Consider the following 6,350-nt stretch of genomic DNA (forward strand, 5'->3'; position numbering starts at 1 on the left):
CCAGCCTTCAGCTCTCGTTCCACGGCCTCGCTCTGCACCCGGGCGAGGGTCTTCCCCGCCTTCTCCGCTTTGAAACGGTAAACCATCGCCTCATGAGTCCTTGCCTTAAGGGCCGAGCTGATCATGTTCACTCCCTAAAAAAAACCATCAATAAGAGTCTCGAAAATAAAATAGTCCAGATTCAAGATAGTCAAAAACAAAGGAAACTAACCCATTAATTAAGCGTGATCCTTCTGAAACGACTTTTGATCTCTCGGGTATGTCCTACAGGTGCAGGTAAGTCAAAATTCGAAGGAAGCCCGTCAAGGAACGCATCGAAATTCCTGTGTGGAAAGGGGACCTCACTTGTGCCGCTCCCATCACCATAAGGAAGGTTCGGAACCCATCTAGGCAGCATGAAATCATCCACGGGAAAGTCAAAATCTTCGAGATCAATGCCTTTGTCCTTTGACTGCTTAGTTGTTCCCCTTTTCGTGGGAACGCTGCGAGGAACAGAATCATCCGAATCCGAGCTGGGTTCTTCGGCCACTTGGACACCAGGGCCAGCATGATGACACCTCAACGCGCTGCAAACCCTTTGCGGCGTGAAGAACGTCCAGTAAAATGGACTGTTCCGCAGAAGGTCCCGCATGATAACCGTGTCACTAAGAAACGTGATGCTTCCGGCTGGGTGGTATTGATCGATGTTGGCAGCTCCGTATCGGTCGATTTTTCTGACTCAATGTCGCTCGATGGAAACATGTCTCCGTCGATCGATGGTTAGACCACCAATTTAGTAGTATTATGAAATTTTACTAAATTAATTGACAAAAAAATATAACGATGCCCATGTTCCATGAAAGAGAGTTTAATATACATTAATACAAATGTAGAATGTGTTTAGAAATTTTAAATCAACACTAAAGATCATAAGCTTCAGTATATAGAACATTTACCGAAAAACTCGTAGGGGTTGTTAACTCATAGATTTTGAGAAAAATTCAAAAATATGAAAATTCTGTTTAAATGCATAGTTGCATCCTTCACTAACATATGATGAAGGTCAAAGAGGTATGGAACTTTTTTTTTTGTCTCCTTTACTCTAGAGAATAGCGATTTATAGTGGTTAGTCCACCAATTTAGGGAGTATTATGAAGTTTTACTAAATTAATTGTCAAAATATTATAGCGATGCCCATGTAACATGAAAGAGAGTTTAATATACATTAATACAAATGTAGAATTTTTTTATAAATTTTAAAACAACACTAAAGATCATAGGCTTCAGTATATAGAACATTTACCGAAAAACTCAACATTTTCGTAGGGGTTAACTCATCGATTTTGAGAAAAATTGAAAAATATGAAAATTCTTTTTTTTATTGCATAGTTGCATCTTTTACTAACATATGATGAAGGTCAAAGAGGTTTGGAACTTTTTTTTGTCTCCTTTGCTCTAGAGAATAGCGATTTTATAGTAGTTAGTCCCTCAATTTAGGGAGTATTATGAAGTTTTACTAAATTAATTGAGAAAAAATTATAGCGATGCCCATGTACCATGAAAGAGAGTTTAATATACATTAAAATAAAAATGTAGAATGTGTTTAGAAATTTAAAAACAACACTAAAGATCATAGGCTTCAGTATATAGAACATTTACCGAAAAACTCAATATTTTCGTAGGGGTTAACTCATAGATTTTAAGAATAATTCAAAAATATGAAAATTCTGTTTTAATACATAGTTACATCCTTCACTAATATATGATGAAGGTCAAAGAGCTTTGGAACTTTTTTTTGTCTCCTTTGCTCTAGAGAATAACGATTTTATAGTGGTTAGTCCACCAATTTAGGGAGTATTATGAAGTTTTACTAAATTAATTGACACAAAATTAAAATGATGCCCATCTACCATAAAATATAAATTGATATACATTAATACAAATGTAGATTGTGTTTAGAAATTTTAAATCAACACTAAAGATCATAAGCTTCAGTATATAGAACATTTACCGAAAAACTCAATATTTTCGTAGGGGTTGTTAACTCATAGATTTTGAGAAAAATTCAAAAATATGAAAATTATGTTTTAATGCATAGTTGCATCCTTTACTAACATATGATGAAGGTCAAAGAGGTTTGAAACTTTTTTTGTCTCCGTTGCTGTAGAGAATAACAATTTTATAGTGGTTAGTCCACCAATTTAGTAATATTATGAAATTTTACTAAATTAATTGTCAAAAAATTATAACGATGCCCATGTACCATGAAAGAGAGTTTAATATACATTAATACAAATGTAGAATGTGTTTAGAAATTTTAAAACAACACTAAAGATCATAGGTTTCAGTATATAGAACATTTACCGAAAAACTCAACATTTTCGTAGGGGTTAACTCATCGATTTTGAGAAAAATTGAAAAATATGAAATTTTTTTTTTTATTGCATAGTTGCATCCTTCACAAACATATGATGAAGGTCAAAGAGGTTTGGAACTTTTGTTGTCTCCTTTGCTCTAGAGAATAGCGATTTTGTAGTGGTTAGTCCACCAATTTATGGAGTATTAAGAAGTTTTACTAAATTAATTATCAAAATATTATAGCCATGCCCATGTAACATGAAAGAGAGTTTAATATACATTAATACAAATGTAGTATTTTTTATAAATTTTAAAACAACACTAAAGATCATAGGCTTCAGTATATAGAACATTTACCGAAAACCTCAATATTTTCGTAGGGGTTGTTAACTCATAGATTTTGAGAAAAATTCAAAAATATGAAAATTATGTTTTAATACATAGTTGCATCCTTTACTAACATATGATGAAGGTCAAAGAGGTTTGAAACTTTTTTTGTCTCTGTTGCTGTAGAGAATAACAATTTTATAGTGGTTAGTCCACCAATTTAGTAGTATTATGAAATTTTACTAAATTAATTGACAAAAAATTATAACGATGCCCATGTACCATGAAAGAGAGTTTAATATACATTAATACAAATGTAGAATGTGTTTAGAAATTTTAAAACAACACTAAAGATCATAGGCTTCAGTATATAGAACATTTACCGAAAAACTCAATATTTTTGTAGGGGTTGTTAACTCATAGATTTTGAGAAAAATTCAAAAATGTGAAAATTCTGCTTTAATGCATAGTTGCATCCTTCACTAACATACGATGTTTGGAACTTTTTTTGTCTCCGTTGCTCTAGGGAATAGCGATTTTATAGTGGTTAGTCCACAAATTTAGTAGTATTATGAAATTTTACTAAATTAATTGACAAAATATTAAAATGATGCCCATCTACCATGAAAGAGAGTTTAATATACATTAATAAAAATTTAAAATGTGTTTAGCAATTTTAAAACAACACTAAAGATCATAAGCTTCAGTATATAGACCATTTACCGAAAAACTCAATATTTTCATATGGGTGTTAACTCATAGATTTTAAGAAAAATTCAAAAATCTGAAAATTCTGTTTTAATGCATAGTTGCATCCTTCACTAACATATGATGAAGGTCAAAGAGGTTTGGAGCTTTTTTTTGTCTCCTTTGCTCTAGAGAATAGCAATTTTATAGTGGTTAGTCCCCCAATTTAGGGAGTATTATGATGTTTTACTAAATTAATTGACAAAATATTATAGAGATGCCCATGTACCATGAAAGAGAGTTTAATATACATTAATACAAATGTAGAATGTGTTTAGAAATTTAAAAACAACACTAAAGTTCATAGGCTTCAGTATATAGAACATTTACAGAAAAACTCAATATTTTCATAGGGTTAACTCATAAATTTTGAGAAAAATTCAAAAATAAGAAAATTCTGTTTTAATGAATAGTTTCATCTTTCACTAACATATGATGAAGGTCAAAGAGGTTTGAAACTTTTGTTGTCTCCGTGGCTCTAGAGAACAGCAATTTTATAGTGATTAGTCCACCAATGAAGTAGTACTATGGAATTTTACAAAATTAATTGACAAAATATTAAAACAATGTCCATATACCATGAAAGAGAGTTTAATATACATTAATACAAATGTAGAATGTGTTTAATTTTTTTTAAAGAAAAATGAAAGATCATAAGCTTCAGTATATAGATCATTTACCGAAAAACTCAATCTTTTCACAGATTTTGAGAAAAATTCAAAATTATCAAAATTCTGTTTTAATGCATAGTTGTATCCTTCACTAACATATGATGAAGGTCAAAGAGTTTTGGAACTTTTTTTGGTCTCCGTTGCTGTAGAGAATAGCAATTTTATAATGGTTAGTCCACCAATTTTGTAGTATTATGAAATTTTACTAAATTAATTGACAAAAAATTATAACGATGCCCATGTACCATGAAAGAGAGTTTAATATACATTAATACAAATGTAGAATGTGTTTAGAAATTTTTAAATCAACACTAAAGATTATAAGCTTCAGTATATAGAACATTTACCGAAAAACTCAATATTTTCGTAGGGATTGTTACCTCATAGATTTTGAGAAAAATTCAAAAATATGAAAATTATGTTTTAATGCATAGTTGCATCATTTACTAACATATGATGAAGGTCAAAGAGGTTTGGAACTTTTTTTTGTCTTCTTTGCTCTAGAGAATAGCGATTTTATAGTGGTTAGTCCCCTAATTTAGGGAGTATTATGAAGTTTTACTAAATTAATAAACAAAACATTATAGCGATGCCCATGTACTATGAAAGAGAGTTTAATATACATTAATACAAATGTAGAATGCGTTTAGAAATTTTAAATCAACACTAAAGATCATAAGCTTCAGTATATAGAATATTTACCGAAAAACTCAATATTTTCGTAGTGGTTGTTAACTCATAGATCTTGAGAAAAATTCAAAAATATGAAAATTCAGTTTTAATGTATAGTTGCATCATTTACTAACATATGATGAAGGACAAAGAGGTTTGAAACTCTTTTTGTCTCCTTTGCTCTAGAGAATAGCGATTTTATAGTGGTTAGTCCACCAATTTAGGGAGTATTATGAAGTTTTACTAAATTAATTTTCAAAACATTATAGCGATGCCCATGTACCATGAAAGAGAGTTTAATATACATTAATACAAATGTAGAATGTGTTTAGAAATTTTAAAACAACACTAAAGATCATAGGCTTCAGTATATAGAACATTTACTGAAAAACTCAATATTTTCGTAGGGGTTAACTCATAGATTTTGAGAAAAATTGAAAAATATGAAAATTCTTTTTTTAATGCATAGTTGCGTCCTTTACGAACATATGATGAAGGTCAGAGAGGTATGGAACTTTTGTTGTCTCCGTTTCTCTAGAGATTAGCGATGTTTTAGTGGTTAGTCCACCAATGAAGTAGTATTATTGAATTTTACAAAATTAATTGACAAAAAATAAAACAATTCCCATCTACCATGAAAGATAGTTTAATATACATTAATACAAATATAGAGTGTGTTTAAAATTTTTTAAAAAACACTAAAGATCATAAGCTTCATTATATTGAACATTTACCGAAAAACTCAATATTTTCGTAGGGGTTAACTCATAGATTTTAAGAATAATTCAAAAATATGAAAATTCTGTTTTAATGCATAGTTGCATCCTTCACTAATATATAATGAAGTTCAAAGAGGTTTGGAAATTTTTTTTTGTTTCCTTTGCTCTAGAGAATAATGTTTTTATAGTGGTTAGTCCACCAATTTAGGAAGTATTATGAAGTTTTACTAAATTAATTGACAAAAAATGAAAATGATGCCCATCTACCATAAACTATAATTTGATATACATTAATACAAATGTAGAATGTGTTTAGAAATTTGAAAACAACACTAACGATCATAAGCTTCAGTATATAGAACATTTACCGAAAAACTCAATATTTTCGTAGGGGTTAACTTTTAGATTTTGAGAAAAAATCAAAAATATGAAAATTCTGTTTTAATGCATAGTTGCATCCTTCACTAACATATGATGAAGGTCAGAGAGGTTTGGAACTTTTTTTGGTCTCCGTTGCTGTAGAGAATAGCAATTTTATAGTGGTTAGTCCACCAATTTAGTAGTATTATGAAATTTTACTAAATTAATTGACAAACAAATATAACGATGCCCATGTTCCATGAAAGAGAGTTTAATATACATTAATACAAATGTAGAATGTGTTTAAAAATTTTAAATCAACAGTAAAGATCATAATTTTCAGTATATAGAACATTTACCGAAAAACTCAATATTTTCGTATGGGTTAACTCATAGATTTTGAGAAAAATTCAAAAATATGAAAATTCTGTTTAAATGCATAGTTGCATCCTTCACTAATATATGATGAAGGTCAAAGAGGTATGAAATTTTTTTTTTTGTCTCCTTTGCTCTAGAG

Source organism: Brassica rapa, chromosome A07 (assembly GCF_000309985.2).
Source record: "Brassica rapa cultivar Chiifu-401-42 chromosome A07, CAAS_Brap_v3.01, whole genome shotgun sequence".
In the NCBI taxonomy this organism is placed as follows: Eukaryota; Viridiplantae; Streptophyta; class Magnoliopsida; order Brassicales; family Brassicaceae; genus Brassica; species Brassica rapa.